The 25,153-nt window shown below is 41.1% G+C and overlaps 1 protein-coding gene across 4 annotated transcripts in view; it reads left to right on the forward strand.

The window, feature by feature from the left end:
* Positions 1-25,153, forward strand: part of NDST2 (N-deacetylase and N-sulfotransferase 2) — a 124,865-nt gene that overhangs the window by 59,974 nt on the left and 39,738 nt on the right. For 2 of the 4 annotated variants that reach the window (XM_057377060.1, XM_057377059.1), the window contains one exon: positions 15,920-15,980. The gene's annotated coding sequence lies outside the window, so the exon portion shown is untranslated. Of the gene's footprint in view, positions 1-13,696; positions 13,765-15,919; positions 15,981-23,766; positions 24,020-25,153 lie in introns of those variants that run through there. The other 2 variants (XM_057377062.1, XM_057377061.1) reach the window with 2 other exon arrangements.

A 25,153-nucleotide genomic window follows, 5' to 3' on the forward strand; every position in this document is an offset into this window, starting at 1 on the left:
AGGGGAAGAGTGTGAGGAGTCCTTCCCATGAGGAGGGAGCAGCAGAGACAATGTGTGATGCAGTGACTGCAACCCCTGTTCCCCCTCACTGTGCACTGCTGGGGTGGATGTAGAGAAAATCAGGAATKAAGTGAAATGTGGAAAGAAGAAAGGGGTTTTTAAGAGATGGTTTTATTTCTCATTATCCAGCTTTGATTTGATTGGTTATAAATGAAACTMATTTTTTCCCCAAGTYGAGTCTGTTTTGCCTGTGACAGTAATTGGTGATTTTASTGTCCTTATCTTGACCCATGACCCTTTTGTTATGTTTCCTCAGCTGAGCTGAGGAGGGAAGTGATAGAGCAGTTCTGGTGGGCACCTGGCATCCAGCCAGGGTCAGCCCATGACAGGGAAATAAAAAGCAGTAGCCCAAGGGTGACAAAGTAGGGAAACAYCACTCCTCTCTGTCAGAAATGTAACAGGAAAGTCCTGCTCTGGAGAAAGGTAAGCTTAGCCTGGGAAATAAGGGGAAGGAACTGCAGAAACTGGATTTCACATGCAGCACACTGGCTCCRTTTGAGTGGGTAGTATGTCTGCTATGCTTAAGAATGTTGGTATTTAAATAGTTTTAAGCAGGCTTTGAAGTTGGAGCCATGTTGAGTTAAGGTAGAGGTCAGTGTGTTGTAACTGTTGGCTGAACATTGCAAACAACTTTGTGTTCTTTTACCTTTTTAAGCTATTTGACCCAAAAAATGAGGTGTATAATTTTAAATCATAATGTTTGCAGTTTTAATGTGGCAAACCCCAACAAATCACAGAAGGCTGTTATTTTTCTGTGTTCACAGTACTTTTCTTCATAGCTTAACTGAATGTGTGAAATGATACTCTGGGGCCCAGATTTTTACTCCAACGTGCAGAGAAGCGTGTGTTTATGGTTTTAAATTTTAAACCATGCTTGTCAAGTGTTTCAAAGCAAGGAAATCCCAGGAAAGTGAGGAATGGGTATCTCCCATTCCAAGCAGCACAGAGGCGTWATAATGGCTGTGCCTGGGAAACTGGTACAGAGCACTTCACGCGTCAGCCCCTGCGGGCACTGGCAGCAGTGAAACGGGAAATTTTAAAGAAGAGTATCGATGTAGACAAGCCCAGCGCTGCTCATGTGGAAGGAATTAGTCCAGAAGATTTTATCTTCTCTTTAGGTCTGCTGTTCCCTGCTCGTGTCAYACCTCCTCACCCTTCTCCTTCTAACTTCTAGGAGTGCCTTCYCTTGCAGGTGAGGCTCCCCTTCCCYAGCAGTGTTTGAAGAGGGTGAGAGAGGCATTAGCAGAGCCTTGAAGAAGGGCGTGCAGCTGTATTGCCTATATTGTCAAGAGCGTTTAGAACACTTGGAATGGTGATTGCTGGAGGCAAAACGCTGCTTTAGACYTTTTAAGATACAGTTGAGTGGAGACTGCACTGGTATAAAGAGGCCAGTATGGGTTGAACRAGCAATTACAGGAGAGCACTCCAGTGCAGCTGAAGTGGGGAAAAAAAGTATTTCCCAACTCCCAACACCCCCCATCCTCCTCCACCCTCTTTGACGGGAATATGTTTACATAATTTGTAAGAAAACCACTCTCAAATATCTGTAATTTTATGTATATTCCCATGAGTAAAAAAGCTTTCAGAGATCTGTAGTTTTGTGTATATTCCCATGGGGACASTAGAATGTGTGATATAAACCACCCTTGATCTTTGGCACATCATCTGTCTGCACCTTCAGATGTGYTCAGTCCTTTCTTGCACTCAGCAAGAGTTGCGGAAAAGCAACTGAGCATCAGTCCTGAGGACACCAGTAGCTTGAAAGTCTTCATTCTGGCCCACCACCTTTGCTCTTGTTTCCCCGGGAGTTCAGGGGTTGCCTTCAAGCTCAAGCCTCAGCCTTCRGTCCCAGCCTGAGTGTCATGGTAGGTGTGCCTTTCTCCTCCTGTCTCCAGCCGTGTTTCCTGGATGGAGCCCACATCATGTTCAGTCCTTGGCTCCATCTCCTTTTGCTATGAACTGAATCCTTGGTGACCCTGTTCCATCACTCTCCTAGTTTGAGGTTGTCATGGATCTTGTCACCAACACATGTGACCACATGTTTGGTGAGGTGGGACTGTGGCCTCTAAGTGCCCTGGGGTCTGTGCTCTTTCTGTGTTGGGACAACCAACCATGGAGGTACCCTGAGACCACAAACAGGGTGCCAGTTGAGTCATTTGGGGTGAGAAAAGGAGCCACAAGTGGTAAAACAAACTACCTGCCAAGATCACTGTCTCTCTAAAGCTGAAATAGGTGCAAAGATGAAAACATGAGAGCATAAGATTAGAATGTTTCTTTTGCTGGTGGTATTTCAGGGGCTTTTTTTTTTCAGTGCTGTTCCTGGCTAACACCAGCCACCCACACTACTGGTAAACAGCATCTGGCACACAGCAAAAATTCTGTATTCTCTCTCCTCATATTTGCTGCAGGACCAAYAGTGTTCTGTCCCTTATATTCATGGGTCGTGATCCCTAAATCATATTTAAATGCTCTAGAAATGCTCTAAATGCCTACAAAACCCCCTTGATTTGAAAAAGATTGGACCAGTTTKGTTGATTACTGTTGTCTTATCTTCTGCCTTGACTGTATGTCCTTCTGTTGTCTCTTTTCTTAAGCTTAAACTAGAAGCTCTTTGTTYTGCCTTTCTGTGGCACATTTCATAAGACTTTTTATCACTCCAGCTAGTTACATGTTTTTGCTGCAGATGAAACTGCTGCTGGTATGTCTTTTCCATTTTCCATGGAGTGGATCAGAGCATCTGTCTATCAAGATTCCAAGTCTTTCCCTTGTCAATAATAGCTCTGTTTAGGAAAAAACTTCTGTAGAAAATTATTACATTGCACTTCTCCTACATGTTTACTGTTACGTTTTTCCTTGAAATTGAAGTTTTTTTKGTCTTTCTGATTGATGTTTATTGTTCTAATTAAAGTATTCCACTTGTAAATATTAATGCTTTATAATCTTTTTAACATCAGTGTAATGCCATAGTAAACACTACACAATAATTGTGTGAGATGTGTCACTATATAATCTCAAATTACCCACATTTTTGCCCCTGAATTTCATTATGTGYTCCCTTGTTCTTTTATTAGGAAACCAAATTAATAGTTCTTAATCTGACCAGCGTCTCCTCTTGGCTGTTTAGGATTTTTTCATGTACTTTTTAAACCTCTTCCCAAATTTTAGGAAAAAAAAAAACAGAAACACAGCAGACTTCAGATGGTTTTCTTTTTCTCAATTAACAATTTCAATCCATTATTTCAATGTTTGGTTGTTTTAGGATCAACTGGTGAGAACTGAACAGTGTTTCACAGTAGAATGCACATGTTGGTTCTTGTACTACTCATCTCTTAGTGTCTTATGCATCTTAATATAATTTCATGTTTATTTTTATTGTCACTATTTATCGAGCACACAGTGTGCCTTCATTAAGGTGTCTGGCTTTTCTTCTGGTTTTGAGTTAGTAATTTATGACCCTGTTCAACAAGAAGTATGAGTGGTTATAATTTTCACTGTTTAGTACTTTGCTTAAATATAATGTGTCATCATGTTTCCTCTATGAAATTCAATTCTTCTGAGAGGAATACATGGTTTATATGAAATTACTGTTTGGATTACAGTTTGTTTATATTGCCAAAGTGCATAGAGTCCTTCACAGGTGAGGTGCTGTTTTGGATGCTATGGGAATACAGAACAAAAGCCCAAATCCTTCATTTGAACTCATTTGTACGCGACAAAAGTCAGGTTTATTAATAAAAACCTCATTGCACTACCATTTCTGTATGTATAGAGTACAGCATATGCTACTTCAAATCTTTGAAATCTCTTCCTACTGTTATGTTTGATTAGTTCAAATAGATATATATTTTTATTCAGTATTATGATTTTATCAAGCAGCTTGCCTTACATCAGTGTTATCTTTCTTTCTGAATTTCTGTTGTGTATTTTGTACCATGATTTGTATGATAAGAAATGTGTTTCCATATGAATTAGATTCAGTTTTTCTCCTAATAGAAAATGTTTTTATTAGACTCTCTGCATATGACAAATCTTTTCCTACCTCATTAGTGTGATGTATTCTGGTTTGTAGCCCACTGTGATTGCAGCCTGTTGACTTCTGTCATTCTACCGCATTTCAGTTCTGCTTGTTAGGTCATTCTCCTCTTAYATGGCAGAGTAATTGCCTCTCTCTTTTGTACCATTCTTCTTCCTACATCAGCCTCTTGAGCCCCAGATGTTACTGGTCTGAAAATGAGACAGAAATTAACCCCGAACTCAGCAGATCCCAAACACTCACTTTTACCATTTAGACAATCTACCTTGTTATGAATGCATCTTATGTCTCTCACAGAGAGAACATTTTGAAAGGGGTCAGGGCAGTATCACAGACTGTCATTTCCATGTTTGCTGCTGTGAGGAATACCTGGAGTAACGATGGGCTGCACAGATAAAGCAGTTATCAAGATTGTCCAGCTGTGTCTCTCCCACTCTGTTCCTTTGCTCCCTACCTTGTGGGTACTATTCAGTGCTGTTCTGTCCATAGGCAGTCTGTTCTAGTAGCTATCTACTACATAYTCGGGGCTTATCATCCACTTGTCAGCAATTGCATGTTATTTCATATCACAGCTTCAARATCTGTCCTTGTCTGCAGAGCTCATCACAGGCCTTGCTTTCTCACAGTGCCTTGGATATAGAGCTGTCCTCCCTGTTCTGCAGAGGGTACTGCTCATTGGGAGAAAGGAGGAACTGCTGGCAGAAGATGCTCGAGAGCAAAACACTGGACAGAGTTCTTTGAGAGCCAGAAGTCCGCATTTCTATTTCTATCAGCATCCTAAGTAGGCAGAATTAACGTCCTGTGTGCTGGGGCATTTCCTGATGTTTTCTGTAGCAGGAAGATGTAGGATGGCTCCTGTGCTTGCAGCAGCAAGGTGAGTGATAACCTTTGGGGAGACCTGATTCTGCTGGCATTGGGTGCCCATAGGCTTCCTTTGTCAGCGCATGGCGAGTGCAGGATTTCCACTGTCCTCCTCAGTTCATCTGGCTCAGGGAGCTGTTCTTTACRTCCCTGAAATTTGCTGGGCTTGGGGGAAGGCTAGGCAATGAAGGCGATGACTTTTTATTTATGCGGGGGATGGGGAAAGGGCTGCCTGTTTTGTAAGAACTCCATTGTGATGGATTAACTTTCCTCTTGAATGATTGCGCATGGCACATCCCAAAGAGAGAGGTGCCGAGCGGCCCGAGCAGGGCAAAGAACAGGCTCCGTGTGGGCAGGGCCCCTGCAAGGCCGGGGTGCCGGGGCTCGGGATGCCGGGTTCGGGGTGCTGAGGCTCGGAGTGCTGGGGTTCAGGGTGCCGGTCCCCGCGGTGCCGGTCCCCTGGGTCCGTGCTTCCTGAGGGCACAGCCTTCCCCTCCCTCCTCCTGACAGCTCCAGCAGCTCCCTAATGAACCTCATCGGGAAAAGACGAAATTCTGTTCATGAATAGCTTTATAGTCCCCTTCCTCCCGCCCACCCCGCTCTCTGTCCTGGGAATGTGCTGCCCACACAGTGACCAGAGAGGAATTTGGAGACATTTGCAAGATAATGCCATATCAACTGTTCCATTCTCACACTAAGTTCTTGAATTTTTCAAAGCTGTTCACTGTGTATTTCCTTTCAGTTTCCATGAATAAGCACATGTCTCTGAGATTAAAAAAGTGGAAATGCATTTCCAAATGTGTGAAGCCATGTAACTGTAATAAATTTCTTTAATTATGTATAATGCGGTTACTTTCGGTTAGTTTCTGGAAGCCTATTGTGCATTTCTGCCTGCAACAAGTAGCCTTTCCTGTTTGCTTGCTGCWATCAGACTGGCCGTCCTCCCAAAGTAATCCTGATCCCGATTCTCCACTTGACAAATGCTCACCAAGAGCCTTTTTGATCCTCAAATGCTCAGTGTCACCTTGGTTGTTGCTGTGACAGATAGCAGAAGGTAGAGACTAGATTTCCTCATTAGGAATTTGGTGTCTTACCATATTTTTAAGACATATGTTTTTCATCTGGTTTATGATGTTTTTAGAAAGATATAAAGTTACAGCTCAAGGGAGTGAATACAGTTTCAAGCAACTAGTAAGCACAGGTGGAGGTCATTCATATCATCTTTCCTGGCGGTCACAGCTCCTGGGAACTTGAGCAGTGCTCTTGTATGCATTTCTGTAGTTACTGTTTTTCCTGGTAAGTGCCAAATTCTTTACTTTTTTYCTTTCCTTTACTGTTCGGGAAGATTGGGGAAATATGCTATCCAAGTTTTCTGGCCTCCTTATTTTTTGAATGACAACAGCTACAGAAGCAATATTACCTTATTTTTACTGCAGGCTAAAGAAATATTTCTTGGTTTTTTTCTTGTCCACGGCTGCCTGCATTTGACCTATTTGTTTTTGTTTCACTTGAAAATAAACAAGCTTTTTAACTCTTTCACCTTTTGTAAGGTAGATAGTTTTGGAGTTACTAAATTTAAGTCATTACCTATGACAATCAGCTGCTTAAGGTATTAGGAGCCATGAGAAAAGTCTTGCATTGAAGACTTTCAACTTGAAGTTGAAAAGGAGGTAGCAAAGATTAACGGGAAGCTTTTCTACTTTCTGATAGGGGTTATCCCTGTCTGCAGTGTGGAAAAGCTGTTCAGTACRGTTGGTATAAAATGCAGAGAAGAACTGACAATAGAAATTTTCTCTTCCACTGTAAAGAAATGAGTTTTACAGAAGGTTTGGAGTTYAGCTTTCAATTTTGAGAGCTAAAACAACCCTTCACATTATGGTGACCTGTCTGCCCTCATCATATCCCTCATCTTCTCTGAGGAGCTCCAGCAGAGCCAGCCACAGTAATCCTAAGTGCTAGAAAYATCCTTTGTGCAGCCCTGCCCACAACTGGGAAACAGATAGTGTTCATTTATTCCTCTGCTCACAGCTATATGTGTGTGCAAAAGGACTTGCTGCTCTTCCTTCCTGAAGCTTTCTCTGTAAAAATTGTTCTGCTCTCAGGATCCAATGACCATATTAATGAATTCATCAATCACAATAATCTGATTAAATCGATGGGGAAGAGGGAGCCAGCAGATGAAACAAACAGATTATTTTAAGATATATGAGATACCCAATTAGTAACTGACTCAGCATTTAAGTGAAAGTATTGCTCAAGAGATTTACTGGTAACCGATGTAATAAATTACACTTTATGATTTTTCATTTTTGAGAAAGGCTTGTGTACTGTTACAAGGACCTGTAAGTATAGCAGTAGCAAAGTGTTGCACGTAAGAAATTAGTTATATATTACATTTTATTTAAAAAGCTATGTATTCATGCATGTGCATTTCACTTAGAAATGGACTAGGCTATGAACAGTATCATGGAGAGRTTAGCATGGATTTTAAGTCTTGTGCAGGTACTTTAGCCAGGACCTGTGCATGTGTATTCAGGCATATGAGAAACTGAGACTTGAGGAGGAAGGGAGTAGCTTTGTGTCGCTGAGGTTGCAGGGGCAATCCCCTGGAGTATAGAGATAATGGGAGGGAAGCTTTCTGTCAGGGAGCATATGTTTTTGTGGCGATTACACTGTGTATAGATTAGGACTTCTGGGAGGGAGGGAATGGGAAGATGTGTTTGGAACATAGGACCATCTGCCAGTACCTTGGCATAGCCATTTCATTAATGAGAAGCTTATTAGCTTGAGTCCAGCCGAGATAGACAAGCAAGGCAGTCAAAGAGATAGAAAACTGTCATTCAGCTGCCATTGAAAATGGGAAAAGATGGCTCTGATAGCCTCTAAAATTTGATTTCATTACAAGTACTTGTGCTCTTCTAGGTAAGAAGGTATCAGTCTTCCTGTTGCTGAAAAAAACCTTCTAAATTTTGTGTTGTGGTATGGGATTTTGTTTTGTAGGGGAAATATTAAAACTGAGGGTGAGCTGGAATGGGAAACAAAGTGCTAAGAAAAAAAAGGAGATGTGATTTTTGGTGGGAAGTTGTTTTTTCATCAAATCTGCCTTTTYGCTTTGGTAAACACCTGAAGGTGACCTGTGTTAAATGTTGGATATTTAATGTTGGTGGTGATGTAGGATGGCACCTGGAAGATACAACCCTAAGAGCATTACAGTCCCAGCCCTGGCCTATGCCAGCAACCTCAGGGAGCACAGTCTGGCTTGTGTTCCACATTAAGCAGAAAATTAGGSGAGTGCTCTGGTTGGATACAAAATAGTATTCCAGAGGCAAAAAGGCAATTGTTAGAGCCTATGCTGTGTCCTGACATACCATGTCAGCAGCAGAACTGGGTAAGTGTCCGAGCTTGTATTCTCTTCCTCAGTTTTGCCATCCTGTAGATTGGAAAAACTATACTTAGCCTGTTTTAGGGAGAGCTCTGCTATTCTGTTGACAGAAAGGTTAAATGCTATTGTATTTAAACAGCTCTGCTTTTCCTTTGCCACTTGAATCAGACTTGAGTGTGGGTGAGGGTGAGATGGCAGAGCCTTTGCCTGGGGAAAATGGTGGTTGGAAGTTCTAAGTTGTTTAAGGGTTGGTATTTGGGGAAATTATTTTCCTTTGCTTTTATACAATTCAGGTTAGACTGGTAGTTAAGATGAATGGAAGGAATGAGAAAAAAAAAATGTTTCCCATGAAAAGCCTTATAATCTGCTGGTACCTCAGTCCATGGGAGTCTGGATGAGTTCAGGACATATTGTGAGGGTTATGCAGTTCACCAGCAAGATGATCTGTTGAATAAGGCTGGACAAGGGTGATTTCTGTTTGCTAGGATGGAAAAGGCAGTTTCCCCTGATGTTTTTGCTGATTTGTGAGGTAACTCAAATGGAGCATTGTCTCTGACTTTGTCTGTTGTAAATCTATGGAAACAAAAGGAACATGCATTTAAAAAAAAAAAAGAGTAGAAAAATACAGCTTAGAAGTGTCAAAACACCTAAGCAGAGTGATGCTTACCTGAAAGGGGGTTGGTTAGTCATCCACCTTGCAAATTCTCTTTTTGTATTGAGGATAGAAGAAGATTAGTGAGGTGAAAATCTGTGTTATTACAGAGATAAGAATGGGTTATGGCTGGGTCCCAGAGGAGAAAGAATTTTTTAATATTATTAAAAGACCCCTACGCTTTGCTTTGATTTGTGTGTAGTGCTTAGACAGCTCCATGCTAAAAAAAAAGATTATGATAGTGTACATCATGGTATTTGTATCTGTAAATATGTGTACAAATATTGGCATAACATAAATTCAGATCCTGACCTTTTACTTGTTGAATTCAGTGGAAATATTTCTGGTGGTTCTGACAAGCATTTGATCAGATTCTCGCACTGACATTTGAATGTGATCTAAAACTCAAACCGAATCTTCTGCTTTTGAATGTTTTTTTCAACTTCCCTTAAAATGAAGCAGAGTTGATTCAAAGTCTAAAACAAATTTGCCCTGCACATGGGACCCTGCTGTGTTTTATCTCCTGAAACTGATAGTATCATACAGTGGTAATACTCACTTGTCATGTCACATGATTTTTGCATAGACTCGTGAACCATAAAATAGCAGAGGTTGCTGAGTTGGAAGGGACCCATCAGGATCAATGAGTCCGACTCCTGGCCCTGTGCAGGACACCCCAAGAATCCCACCATGTGCCTGAGTCYGTTGTCCAAACTGACAGTTCACATGCTTTCTCTGTCCATAGTGGAAGAATGTTGTTGGCCCCACAAGGGCATGGTGGGTCAAGGTTTTGGCTCAGTCTACAAGTCTAAAAGGCTTTTCACTTAGAGAAGCCATAAAGAAACCTCCAGCTGGCTGGGTGCCTCTCTTAAAAACACAAGTGTGGCCTTATTCCGAAATGATGCTCAGGCAAAGTTGTGCATGCCTCAATGTCTTGGGATGAGAGAGAAGTGGGAGGGGGGCCTTTGCCAATGTTCCAGTGAAGCTGAGGAAAGTCAGATGTTTGCGTGAAAACACAGGGAATTTAATCTGATTGACTCAGAATCACTGTGAAAGGATAAATGGGAAGAGAAAGAAGGATGGCAGCAGAGAGCTTTTAACTTGAGATATGAAAGGAAATTAAGAARGTAAGCAGAAATTTTCATTTCATTGCAAGCACAAAAGCTCCCTTAGCTGTTCACGTGAACTATGAAATCGTGGAGCTTCATGAAGTGTTTCCCTTCCAGCTGCAGAGCATAGAGCTGTGTGCTGCCTGTCTTGGGAGTGTTATGTACACCTTTACTCTAGTGCCTTTCTGGGTCAGTGGCTCTCAAACAATGCCACACAGAGCTGCTTTAGTCGCGCTTCCATGAGTCAATCTCTAAGTCCTGACACTTCTCCCTGATCATAACCCAGTGTCCTAGAGAATCCACAGGCTTTTCTGACTGCTAATCTCAAAGCATTTATGGTGTTCCTTGAACTCAGGTTGGTTGACCATGTGTACCTTTTTTCAGATGCCATTCTTCCTTACAATTCAACCACAATCAGATTGTTGACTTCAAAAGATCAAGTAAAAGTATGCAATGAAGTCCTTGCACCTTTAGCCTTGTAAGAATTGATACTAAACGCCTCAAATTATTCTGGCTACTGCTCTCTCAGTAGCCATAATCTGTATCATTATCTCATGGCAAATAAGGAGAAAGAAAATTATGCTGATTTATGCAAAGTTGTGGGGTTTTTTTCTGGGTATAACGAACAATAGGATCAAGCATCTGCATCATTTATAGCCTTTCAAAATAGATTTGTGCACCAGATTGTTTTACCTCTGCATGCCAGAAAGCATTATGGAGGAGGGATGATAGAGTAAAATAGTGTATTTAAATACCTTCCAAAAAAGCATACATGGTAGTAGAGACTTCTGGATGGATCAGATATCATTTTCTGTTTGGGGGAAGGTTTTGAGCATTTGTGTAGTCAACCTCAGAGGCAATCGGGAGCCCCAAGGGAGGAGGGGCTCTYTGAGATGTCTGTTCAACATTTGTGTATTCCTCATCAGCTGACTGGACCTGCAATCTTTATCATCAGCAACTGGGCTTTTTCAAAAGTAGTAGCAGTGAGGAGCAGAGCTTGAGAAGACTGTGTGGAAAGAGAAAGAAGGCTATCATACCTGAAGTGTGGGGAAGATCCTGAAGATGTCTGTTTCTGAGCATTGGCTAAGCTGAATTTGAGGCTGAACWTTAAGCATGTAAAAAGTAATTGGGTAGGAAATTTTGATTTCTTCTTTCCCTTCACTCAGTAGAAAGCAYGAATTATTTTGCCTRTGTTCTCTGTTCCATTCATAGAAATTAAAWAGGTGCAGATATAGCTAATCCTGCCTAATTTGGCTTCAAGATACTATATTTATTCTTTCAGATTTGGATTTCATTCAGCTCTGTGTGTTTGTATCCAGGAAAACTATCTGTAATTTTTTGCTTGGTTTATTGGATTATCTCTTTTCCTTATATATTCTTCTCTGTACAGCCTCCTGTGCTATGGCCACTATGGGCATCTTGGAAGTTACTACTGTGAACTTCCAAACAGCTACAAAAAAGTTGTTTAAGCGGAGATTTGAATTGCATTGTGGGCAAAACTCCTTTTTCTTTATTACAGCATGTCTTTACCATCACATCAAATGTGTTTTATACCTTATATTTGGGTATAGATTTTTGGCTTTATTGGTTTCCTCCTTTATTAAAAGGAATGRCATTCATTCTAGTTTTAATTAGTTCCTTAGTGGGGGTGTGTCATAATTTAGAACTGCAGATTGATCTCATTATAGGCACACTCGTGAGGTTAAGTGAGGAGTTGTTTATGCCTCGGTTTTTTTTTCCAGCAGCATCTTAGATATTGGGGAAATGTACTCTCCAATGTAGAGTGCACTTCATTTATGTTAAAAGACAGAGATAAAAGTAAGYATGAGCCTGAAGATGCATCACTGACCAGATCAAATATTGACAATGATAAAGGAAAAACAAAGTCAGCAGGCTTCTGACTTAGTTTTCTTTATTTAATGGAGGAATAAAATCAGGGAAGCAAATTATCCTCTTCCTCTTGAAATTCTCTCTGGTAGCTGTTAGCTTCACTGTGGGGGGCGGGGGGAGGTCACCATTTAGGCACAAAATCTTTACATAACCTTTAGTTGGTGTTAAATTAATTCCCATCCGATTTGGGCACCTATGTGTTTTCAAGCTGTCTGGAAACATAACACGTGATTGCCTTTCATGAATCTGGTTATTTGTTTGCTATTTTTTATGCTATAAATAATAAATTAAATTAAATGGTATATTTCTTAAGATAGCAATGGCTTTGTGACAGATGCAGAGGGAGAAGGCATTGCATTGAGTATGTGAGCCTTGGTTTACTAGGACCAGGGAAAGACTAGGACCAAACTAGGTGTCTCTAGTTCTTTTGGGTGCTCTTAGTTTGGAATGCTTTGAGGAGGAATAGCCTAAACAAGCCATTAGCAGAATTGTTTAAATTATCTGAATGGGGTGAAAGGTTTAAATACAGTGCTCTACTACTTTAACCCAGTAATTCAGAATACTCGATGCTCTCAACTTAATTACAGCATTGCTGCCAGGAGGCTGTGGCTCTGTGGCAGGATGGAAACTGACAATCATTCAGCATTTATCTGTGTAATACATAAATCATAGTTTTTCCTTCTTCAAGACTCTTCTTTGCTCATTAAGGAACAGTCATAAACAAAGGGTGGGTGGGAGTGGAGRGGAAGAGAGAATAGTAGCAGTGGAGTTTAATCAGCTGAGAAGGCTGTTTGCTTCCAACCCACCTGATGACAGCAAACAGAAACGAGAACTGGGRGAGATCTTTTTGTAGTATTGTAGTCATTCCCCCTTTCTTCACAATTTTTTTCTCACAAAGATGGCAAGATTTTAGCTGCTAGGCTGGAGCACCCTTTTAAACTAAGGGCTGTCGTGTTTCTTTGGTGTCATTACTAYGGAGACATACAGGGTAGAACTGTTGTCTGTCCAGTGTGACTTGGATTGTTTGCCCAGACTGAGGATAAGATCTTCATGGGAAAATAGTTCTGCTTGGTTAGGCTCCTGTGTGAATACTACTCTTCTGACTAAGTGGACCCTGTTGCATTTGATTAGTGTAAATATTAAGATTTTTATGCTTAACAAACCCAAGCACCCTTCTCGTTTTCCTGAAAGCTGTTTTRTCTTGTAATGGTGAAGGGGACCACACACGTGCTCTCATATGTGTCGTGGGATTTCCAGACAGACAGCATGTTACACTGAGATTTGGCCTTTATTCTGGAGTAAAAAGTAAAGTGAAACTTGCAGTGTGACTGGTGTTTGAAGAAATAAAACTGTCAGGAATATACACTGCTTATTGAATCTCCACACAGTGCACACCCTGACTAGCAGGAGCTCCTGCAGGAGTCTGCATGGCTGACTCCTGAGCTTTCCCACTCGACTGTTATGGCWGGGAAATTTGCAAGTAAATACAAACATGGGAAAAGATATGATGCCTCTAGAGTTAATGACATCCTTCCAAAATCACTTAATTGTGTGCCAGGCAGAGTTTCATTTCCATTAGTATGCTTTGATGCCAAGAGATGAAATGTGATGTTGCCTCTTCTGTTAAGCATTTGGGAGGTGGTGTTAAGCAGCTGCTGATAATRGTGGTAATGTACACTTTGTGCTGAGGGCTTTGCAAACATACAAATCTGTTTGCTTCTCATGGACAACACAGGCACAAGACTATGTATGGAGGAGGGAAATGGGAAATTTTTAGGTGAGTTTTTTGCCACTTCACTTGGCTTTCTGTGGAAATGACAACAGTATCATCCCTTTTGTGTTGCTTTATGCTAGTCCCTTAATTTGAGGTTTTGTAAAATAGATCTTGTAGTGAAATCAGATTTGGCCAATTCCAGTCTCATTCTACTGATAGATTTTTCTATCTGGTTGATAAAATTGCTCTGTTCTTTGTGTTTGGTCACTGTAAACTTACCAGTTACGGCATTCAGTTTAAATGTTGCCCATTCATCTGGAGTTAAATTCTACCCCCTTYTTACCTGGCTCTGCTGCATTTCTGCTTATATTTGTTGTGACATGCCTTAGTGGAAAACTGTGGGACGACAAAGAGCAGTTTCTTCACCTCATTGCTATAACAGTTTTCTGAGTTTCTGTAAGTAGGAGCAAGTTGTGTTTTTGAAAACTGAAGATAAAATTATATGATATTTGTGTTCCTCTCTAAGTGRAACACAAATCTTGCCCTGCATTTGCTATCTGCTAATCCTTTTGGGTTTTTTTAAGTTTTCTGTATTCTGGAAAATAAAACCAGCTAGATTAGAATGATACTCCATCTTGTTCCAAATCAGGACTTTGGTAATAGTTTACATCAGAGAGTGCAAGATATTTTGCAGTGAAACATCAGGGGACAGCTAATCCTTAGGGGAAACTTATATTATATGGTAGTAGTTGTATGTTGGTGTGTCTGCTTGTGTGCGTCTTACGGACTATCATGCGGGTAGAATTTCATAAATTTTGCTAATAATTAACTTCCTGGTGTGATTSCTTTTTGTCAATGACTTTCAATGGATTGTTCTGTGTGAAAAAAACATTTCTTTAGTTGTTTATTCTTTTTACAGTGAAAGAAAACATTCACCTCTTTTGTAGTTTAGTTATTTTACGATTCCATTTGGCTGTTCTAATGTTTACCCTGGTGTTTTGGGATCTGTGGAGGCCAGGCATGCAGGGCTTCTCATTCTGCCTTTCAAACTATTTAGTGAAGGWAGGTAAGAATTATGGATCAAAAGAAAAGAGAAAAATTGTGTCCTGCAGAAGGGTAGGTGCTTTTTTTACTAAACTAATCTTTATCTAACCAGGAAACAGGATAAACTTTTGCTATTGTAATGATGTGAGGAAGGCAGGGAGYTGGGTACATTTGGTTATATTTACARGTAGARCAAGCTGTAGTTCTTGTTTTGGAATTGGCTGTAGAGGTATTAAAGGTTATTGGAAACTCAAAGGTCAGAGTTTTTGCAGAATCAGGGTTTGTGTGAGCTGGAAGGCTGCAGAGATCMTGCATATCTGAGGCAGAACTGAGGTGAAAGAGGAGATTTCAGAGGCTGTCCAACAGGTATACTAAAATTAYAGTATTCTAGTCTGCGGCCTCCCTCGGGGTGTGGGTGACTCTTGAGGTGCCCTCCCTGGCGAGCTGCTCTGTGTCTCTGTGTGTACACACACACCATTTTCCAGAGCTCCAGTTGGCTTCACAAAGTGCTTCCATCTTTATGATCACCAGCCAGACAGAGGCGTGGAGGGTGTGACTCCGTCCTTTGGGGTGGTTTGGTTTTGTTTCATAGGATACCTAATTGTAAAGGCTTTGGCAATGGACTACACAGACTTTGTCACTCTATTGAARTTCTACTGAACTGATTTAGCTGTGGCCAAGACAAAAGAAGGTAACATCTTATAGTTTGCTTTGTTGGTTGTTTCAAAGACAACGATATTAATGAACAGGTGTAAGAAATCCCATTTGGATTGTGCTGGCATTTCCAGTTCTCTCACCTCATACTGAATTTCCTTGTTCCGTGAACTTTCTTTTTTCTTTGTGGTTCTACTTCCAGATTCCTGGTTTGTTTATTGGGGTTTTTTCCCACCCCTGCATTTGTCATTTCTCATCTTGCCCCAGTGTTTCCCACTTTTGCACAGTTGGGCTTGCTGCAGTGTGTCATTGTCTAGTCAGTGCCAGCACAGCTGTTGTCATGGCCTCCGTCTGTCCTCMTGCCCGGTTTAGTGTAATGTAATCATTACCTTGGTTGTGGAGAGCGAAGGTGCTCCTGCTGAGTAAATGTTTACCAACACTGCTGAAGGCTAACATTAGGGAAGAGAGAGAGAGAAAGATTGTTTAAAGTCGTGTCTCTTTTTTATTTATTTTAAAACAGAACCTTGTTCCTGAGTGAAGCAACTGCTGAGTATTTTTCCTTCACCGGACTGTGATCAAAGGTAAGTGCACAATCTTTTGCATGTTTATGGGCTGACATATCCACATTTGGTGAGGGGAAGAGCTTAAGTCCTTCTGAGTGATCTCCTGTCAAAAAAGAGGCATGTATTAGGTAGAGGAGGAGGCTAGACTTTTATGTTGCAGTGTGAAGTTGCACTGTTCCTTCATCCTTTCAGAGGGAGTTGCAGAGGAAAAAATGTCTCTGGTTTTCAGTTGCACAGTTGTCAGCATGAAGTGGCAGATGAGTTAATTTAGATCAGGAAGGAATTTCTGATGCAGTTCTGGAATGTGATAGGACTGGGTGGTTGCTTACTGCTAAACATTACTTTATTTAAATGGAGTTACTACTTCCATACCTTGTGGGCAAAATYTGGGGCAGTGTTGTTCAGTATCCATTAACTCTGCCTTTGRAAAGAAATGGGAAGGATGTGGGCTRAAAAGCTTTTAAAGTTTCAGATTTTGCATTTCACAGAATCTCTGACCCGTGCATAACAGCTGTAAGATCCCTTTGGGAATGACTGTATTTATGTTGCTCCCAGCATACTGGAACTGCATTCATGACTTATACCCACGGGAAATATCATAAATGTAATTAAAAATTATAAATAGAAATACTGGATTGGTCAAAATTCTGTGCTGAAAGAAAGGAGTCCTACTTTTTTCCCCCTCGTTTCTGTCTGGATGAATAGTGAGGGAAGGTTATTCTTGTGGAGTTTACTTAGTACATGTTTGAATACTGCACTCTAATGTAGCAAAAAAAACCCCACTGTTCTGCCAGGATGCCTGATGGAAAATTTGCAAAGATTCAGGCTTCAGGTGCTACTATACTGGTAAAAATGCCAATCCTGTCTTAAGAGTGGAAGTTCTTACAGTCAGTGCAGTAGAAGAGGAATGATCGGGTCCAGTGAAAGGTTCCTAGATTCTTTTCTTGGAGAGAACAGAGATTATTTTGATTTGTATGTGTGCATTTTTTTGTGTGTACATTGTTTTGTATATTTTCTTTTGTTTTGCATGTGTGCTGAACTGATTGAATATGGCTGAAATACTTTTTCATGCCTTAAAGAGTGTTATAGGGATGTCTCAGATTGCTTTATATGAGCAGACTGCTACAATTTCAGCTGTGCAGAAGATMAGGGGGGCAGAGAAGGGAGGAACAGCTCATCACTTAAGCAAGTAGCCTGAGTTTATAAAAAGGAGATTGTGGGAGCTGGTGCTTAGTACTGAGTTCCAGTGTACAGTAGCTGAGGTGGCGAGGAAAGGTGGATGTGCTGAAACAAGGACTTTGGGCTCTTTGAGCCTTACACAKGCTACAATTCTAAATTCATTTGTGTGTCAGCTAGAAGCTGAACTTTAACCCAGATTTTCCTGCAAAGGCRCTGATACTGTTGCCCAAATGAAAGATTTCTTCCAGATCTGGTCTCCATGCAGATCCCACTTTGTTTTGGCAGCCACTCACACTGCAACTTTGTGCTTTCTCTCAGCCCTAACCCTGAGTTTTTGAGGGACAAGTAGATGAGAGTCCTTAGGCATTGGTTAATAAAAGGATTTTGGAAGAGAGGTATGACCTATGTAGTTGTTGTGGCCCTGTTATTGTAGCTCATTCCAGTGTGATTCAAATTCCATATCTTGGCTCCGGTAAACTTTTTATCAGTTTTGCATTGACATTTGCAGAGAAACTAGTAAAGGAACAAAAATAACTTGAAGTGTGTGGTATAGGTTTTTATCCTTGCAGTATGTTCTTGTGAAGAGTGAAGTGGTAGAAGAARCTGTAGCTAATTTTGCAAATTCAAGAGTATAAACATAATAAATTAAACAAAAATTTGAGATCGAGTAGAATGAGCATAGTTGACCACATTAGCATTCTATTCAGCTTGAATGGTGGTGTAATTCCAGAGATGTTTGGAGTGATTTTCACATGTGAAATTGACAAATATTTATGTTAAGTGAAATAGTGAAAATATTAATGGATTGCTTCATATATTCTACTAGTGTCAATGTATATGTGACATCATGGCTAGAAGAGCAAAGGGACAGCAATGTTTCACTTCAGGTACAGCCACAGTAAATTGCTACTGCACGTTTGATTTCATTGATGCAAAGAGTAGAAAATGGGGAAACACAGCAAAAACATAGAAATTATAGGAGATAGAAAGGGGACCATGCAGTTAGAATATACGGCCAGGTAGTCCATGCAGAACCCATTTCACTCTACATGAAGGCAGTTATTGGAAAAATGTAAGTTATTGTTATTAATTTAAAAATAGAATTATACTTTCCTTGTGCTAATGCGTGATTAGTTTGTCCTTAGCAAACTACTTATTATTATTGCTTATAATGTTGAAATGTTTCCTGCCTATGCCAGCAATATCCTACAGTTAAATTACAGAAAAAGTARGAGAGTCCCAAAATGCCTGTAGCTTACTTTTCAAAAAACCTTTATTTTGCCAAAATTCTTTATTTTCCTGTGAGATATCTCAATTCAGTTGTAGCAGAAGTAGAGGGACAAATAACTCCTTTTCTCTTGTATTTTATTTTAACTTTTTCTGATTCCTAATTGTGTCTGTTTTGTCAGTTGGTTCTAATAAGATTTGTCTGCAAGGTGTTTCTTTGCAGTCACCAGTTCTTTATCTCCATGTCTGGGCAGGTTACAGTAAACCAGTTCCTCTGAAACCYGTGGAAGTGACCTAATATTATCAGTGAGGTTCTGTCATTGAAGCATCTCCAGAGGTGTGCTAGTTTACTTAAATGGTGTGTCTTCATGACATCATGCCACATTTATGCAAAGAGATTAATTCTGGTGCTTGGACAGGATTTGGTCTTAAACATTTTAATTAGCTTATTGGTCTGAAGTTCAAGAGAACTGGCACATTCATGGTGGATTTTTGCCAGTTACTATTTACATAATTTTTAAGGATTGGCTGTTGTTGAAGATGAGCCTGTTGAGTATTAAAGATGAATACCAAAATGAATTAACTATCTGAAATTGTAGCGCTATGAATTGTAAAGACCGCATAAGACTTGCAGCCTGCATAGCAGCACCTACTAACCTCATTATCCTTTCCTCCATATAAGCATGCTTTGTCCCCAAGTGGGCTTTGGAGATCTGTGAGATAAGAAATGGGAGCACAGCTGAACAGAGACAAAAAATTAATTACAAAGCAGAAGGGCATGACTTAGGGTGCTTTGTGAGGGCATGTTCCTCCCTTCTGAATGCATCATCTGTTTGTCAGTTCAATGGCTTAACTCTGACCCTTTTCACCCTTTTCATCAGACATTTTAAATTAATATCACAGTTGGGGAATGCTGCGTTCAATACRTGAAGAGCTTTTTCCCTCCCTTAACACATTATTGTTAGGTTTTCTCCTATAAATGCAAACACATATTCTTCCTTTCTTTCACCTTCTTTCCACAAAGTGATTCATGTGCTTCATATATTACAAAACTCTGTTAGTCTCTCAGATTATATTTACTGTATCTGGTATTAAAGTTGTTGATCCAAAGTCCGTACCAAACTGCCAAGCTCTGTCTGAAGGCCGTGCTTAAAGGCTTCAGAAATCAACTTAGGTTTTGATTATGGACAGCTTGGAGGGCTTCCCAGAAAAGACCTGTGCAGCTGACAGTTACAAGAGATGAATATTGCTTTCATTGATTTTTTAAAATCTGTTCCTGCAACCACTGTGCATCAGCTTCTTGTCAGGACCCAGCAAGAGCTGGGAGCTGAGGCAAGTCAGAAGGTGAGAATGACCCCAAGGCAAGAGTGCAGCAGTGCCACCACTGATGGGTGCAGTTCCACAGGGTCTGAGCRTGGCAGGCAGAGCTGGGTCCTCGTGACAGGGTTTGTGGCACTCCCAGGCAAGGTGGAGCAATGAGGTTCCATCCAGGAGTTTAAAGRCTGGGCTGAAGACAAAGCAGCAGCCTGGGTCCAGGGGACACCCAGGAGACAGGGCCAGAGAGAACTGGATACAAGCTATGCCATGTATATGAGGGATCTTTCCAGAAGATGAGCTACCTACCTGAGCCAGTGCAGGAGATGAAGCCAGAGGCAGGGCTGTGGACAGGTGAACTCTGCAGCAGAGTTGGGGCAGAGAGCAGGRAGCCAGGCCCAGGCTTTAATGGGGATGCAGAGGAAGTGCATGGAGGTCCACTTGAGACAAGGCAATGTCATCAAAGGCTAATGGTGCCCTCAGGGTACTGACACCTTTAGCTCCTTAATGGGGTGGAAAGTTGCTTGCTCCCTTTGCTGCTGTCACACAAATTTCTAGTTGTAACTGGTACTAAATAACAAAGCCTCTGTTTCACTGAAGCAAGGAAAAGGGTTTTCCCTAACATGTTTATTCTGGCTTCTGAAATTGTTGTTTCCCTCAGGCAGGCACTTCATTCCAAATTCGGTGAATGGTGCTTCACTTGTCTCCTAAGTAAGAGATAGAAGTATGTTTTTAGGATACAAACCTATTACTGGTTTGTTTTGGGGTTTTTTGTATTGTTTTGTTTCCTCTCTGAATTCCAACATTGAGTAGTGAATAGAAAGATCATACAATAGTGTCAAAAAAGCCTTGTTGTATATCACAGCCAATGTAGGGCATGTTATTGAAACATCTGCATGGTTATCCCAGTGACTGTCTGGGATGGGGAGACTGTCCTTAAATTGTGCAGCAGTGGAGACTGTTTCTTTACTGGTAACAATGTCCATGATTTCCCCCTTTATTACCAGGGCTCTTTGGAGACAATCACCACAAACCCACACTTGCAGAACTAAGTTGTTGTGTTATGCCAGGGTAATTAAGACTGAACTGTTTAGAAAAATACCCCTGAAATCTCACCATAATAACCTGCTAGCATGAGGACATAGTTCATGTACTTGCCCCTAAGTGATGCTTAACATCAGTTGAGCTAAATTATTCCTCTGCTTGCCATTGATCTGGGGGACACTGTGGAATAGTTGTSGGAGTTGGCAGGGTGTGGGAAAGGGCAGAAGGTTTGGTTAAGGAGGACGAAGAAGAGGAAATCTAGCCTTTGAGAGAAATRCTGAAGTTGTGACTTTCGGCAGCGAGCAAATGTTAATTGTCTTCATATATACGGAGCAGTAGTAATTCTTCTTTCTTAACGTTTTCTACATGAGTAGATTTGAAAAGATTACCAGCMAGTGTCCAATGAACCCAAATCTCTATAAAACACTGGAGACTGGAGAAAGATGTATTAAGTGTATGGTGGAAACTCATCATGAAAATCTTGGCTTTTCTATAAATTGGTTCTTTGTTGTGTGGAGTCAGGATTTTCTGTTGTCTTTCTGATTAGTGGAGCATCAAGAGATTTCCAACATCTGCTGTTTGCACACTGCAGCTTGAATGGAAAGGGTTTGTGTACTGGCATAGGCAGGAGCTGGAACCTAAAAAATTCAATGGTTTTAGGTTATGATTCTGTGAAAATTTTTGGCAGCATCATAYATCTGCAGTTCACAGAGAGGCTTGCAGATTTGTAGTGCTGCATTGTAKCATGATATGTATGTGAGAAGATTCTTTTTTAAATGAGGCAAAATAGAGCATTGTCTCCTCTGTTAGATGTGCAAACCACATTTTTCAAAGGTGCTCAACTTCCATTTAACTTTAGTTGATTGATTAGGACAGCAGCTCTAGTTTTATGTGTGTAATCCTTTTCCCTCAGCACCTCGTCTTTTATTCACCGCTTAGCAATAAATATCTTTGTGTCTGTGTGCTTTTCTTTCTGAAGGACTTCAATGCTTTTTTTCTGTTTTCATATTAAATAAATGAACAAAGAATTTGTGCTGGTTTTGTAATATAAGGTAATGTAATGTTTTAGTAATATATCTTCTAGAATTAAAAAACACTGAGCATATCATTGTGCCATTGTAGGACAAAATGAATACATAATTGTGTGCCTGTTCTGAATTAGTATTATTGTTAATTCAAAAGAAAAACAATATACTCTTAATAAACATTTTAAAACATTTTCTGCCTTAGCTTCCAGGAATTTCTGCTGTCCTGTCAGAGCAATGAGACAATAGGAAATATCTTTGAGACAGACCTTAAACAACCTAGCTGGTCACTTTGACAAGCTGGGCATTCTGCAAATGCAGGTTAAATCATAGTAGGTAAACCCAAGAGCYTGGCACTTGACCCTTGTTTCTGATTTTAGTTTTTAGTTTGTTACTGTCAGAATAAAATTTTAAGGAGGTGCTTTTTTCACTTTATAACAGAGATGGCAGCTGATGAATCAGTGAGCTTCAGGTCTCTTCCAGAGTGYTCTCTAAAACCCTGCAACATTCCATCGCATTAAGCTCTTCCTGTCTTACTACAGAAGTGTTGGCTGTGCACTGTCAGCTCCTRTTAAAATAACTCCTCTAGAGATGTGTGCTAGTGTGTCATCCTGTCTGAAAACCCTCTACTCCCAAACCCTGACTGGGAAAGGATACAACTTTGAGCATACCTAGGGTGTTGCATCAAAAGCAGAGTATGCTGCTGTGGTCAGAAGTGCCTCCTTTCCTGCCTGCCTCTCTGCTTCTCTAGGACTCTGTTTTCTATTACGTTTTARAGTAGAGAGCCCCTCTTGTGCCAGGCTTTCAGGAGTTTAGCTCTCCCCCCACCACCACCATTGCAAGCAAAAATGCTTACATGGGGACAGAGCATAATCTGAGATTTATGTATTTGTTCTTTTTACATTTTAATTTTTTATTAGTGGTGCACAAGAAGGTGATTTTTCTTTGTCCCTCTGCAGATTTATTCCAGTCTCCAGATTCCAATAATAGTGTCTGAATATACATAGTTGGTTTGCTCCCTGCACTACTCCAAATGAGATCAGTTCCCTGAGWGAAGCTGCAAACCACATTAGGGCAAGAGAAGCAATTTACTACTGCTGAATGCATTTTTCTGAGTGTAGTTTCCCTCATCTTGTCAACTTGTCAGTCAAGAGGCATCCATAAACCGATGACAGCTTCAGAAAATGAACTCTGGCAGCAGACTGTCAGGGTGCCAGGCACTACTGTCTGTGGGCTCCCTTTTTTCCCTCTCCCCCTTTGCCTGCCTGCTTGCTCCCCCTGTGTCTGCCAGCCTCTCTCTTCTCTGTCTCCCTCTCCCTCCTCCCCCACTCACTTTCTGCCTCCCTCCACCTTACTGATGTGGGTTTAGGTGCTGCTGTTCTTGGTGGTGGTACCTTTCTGGTTTGCTCCGTGATCCTCATGCCACTGGAACAAAAGGAGAGCTGGCTGCCCGTGGWGCAGCACCTGCCATTGCAGCCTGACCAGCGAAAGGGAGGGAAGTGGGGCGCTCTGCATCCCTGCCTGCCTGTGCCAGCTTGTTCAGTCACTTTGCTCTAAATGCCTTTGAAGTGCTGCCAGATCCCATTGTCTGCCGTGCAAATGGAGCTCAGCGCCCTACCGTGATTAGATGTGCAGTGTGTAAGAGGAGGAAGGAATGGAGCTGTAACCCCGCCCTGACGGAGCACCTCAGATCTGCCCTGAGCCATGATAAGCTGTGGCCATGCTTTCCTTTGCAATGGACCATGCCTTCCTTTACTTCCATTGTTCCTGACGTTTCAGGGAGTGACATGGAAGCTTTTCAGAAAGAAGCTGCAAGGCAAGATAATTTCTGGGGAGAAAGGAGCTGTGCTTTCGGACTGTTTATGTGGGACTGTGCTTTGCCTACCATCTATCCACCTGTAGCTGCAGTACGGTACAGCAGCTAGTCATTAATGGTGCTCACGTATGCACTGATGTACTCGCCTCAATACTATGAGTTTATTTACATTTTTCCATTTGCCTGYTCTTAAAATTAGGTTCACAAAATGGCCTGAGAGGTTTGGCAACGCTGAGTAAGGGGAAGGCAGCCATTGCTACTAATGGTTTATCCATTTACCAACTGTGCAGCCCAGCTGCCCTTCTCCAGAAAGGCCAGCTCACGTAAGGATTTTATGAAGACCAGCTCTCAGGCTTTCTTACTTTCCATTTGGCTCCATGTCTTTCCTTGGCTTGCTGACTGTCTGACCCCTTTGGAGAGAGTAACTTCATGTAAGGATTTCACCTTTAAAGGTAGGAATTTGAATTAKGCTCCTGTCTTTGCTGTTCCTTGTCTAACTGTTACCTAGGTTGTTACAAGAAAGCATTGGGTTTTTTTCATGCCTTGCTGTTTGCTTGTTAACCAGTCATTATCTGCAAAGACAATGCTTTGAGAGGAGGATGGAGGAGCTGCTATTCAGTGACTGTATTAGGCAGTGCACTAAGTGGAGTTGGCAGGGCTTGTATCTCTACTGATATGCCTGCTACAGTTCCTTGCTCATTAAGCTCTTTGTTAGTTCCTTCTTGTCTGCCTCCCCCTGCTCTCCTTTTCCATTCCCAGAGAATGTCTCTGCATCTAACCTTGTTGCTGGGTTAAATTCAGGTTCTGAAATGTGCTGGAGGAGGATGAAATCTGACTTGTGATGAGCTGATGGCTCATGAATAAGCTTGAGTAGTACAAGGAAGTAGTACTTGAACCTTCATAGTCATTTTATGTCTTGKGTACCAGATTGGTAGATGAACAGATATCAGCAATATTGATAATTGATGAAATCATTGTAAAGAGCCATTACAGAGAACATTTCAAAGATCTGATGGTGCCTTATACATTTCTTGAGGACTGAACCACAATTGCTGGTGTTTTGTCACACAGCAGTCTAAATTCTCATTTGCATCTCAAGAGCAAAGCTAGTTCTGCTAAGTTAATATTTAGCAAGATGAAAGCTTAGAAATGGAAATTTTTATAGATACTTTTTTTCTTTCACCACAGACTAGTAAATCATGATCATTTGGTTAACAGTGTGTTTTATTTCCATTTTTTTAGTCTCTTGGGAAAAAAGATTCACATGGAACACTGAGGGTTTTTTTGGTCATTAAGAAACTTCTTGAGCTGCCAGCATACATGTAGCTGCCATTCTCCTGGTCAAGGCACATTAAACGGAATTTGGGTCTTTGAAAATACTCTTTTATCAACCAGTCAAATTCATGTTGACAGTACAGATGCTTCTGCAATTTGGCCAGACACCGCAGATGTAGAAGGCAAGAGCATGGCCTGGAGCATAGACTTGAGACTATTCACAAGGCCTCTTCTCTTAAGGGGCTTTGGTTTTTCATCTTTTAGTAACAAATATAGCCAGCTTTGTAAGCAGCTGTGTAGATGTAGCTCTT

The sequence above is a fragment of the Malurus melanocephalus genome, unplaced genomic scaffold (assembly GCF_030028575.1).
Source record: "Malurus melanocephalus ecotype Western Australia unplaced genomic scaffold, MMel_1.1 scaffold_299, whole genome shotgun sequence".
NCBI classification, from domain to species: Eukaryota; Metazoa; Chordata; class Aves; order Passeriformes; family Maluridae; genus Malurus; species Malurus melanocephalus.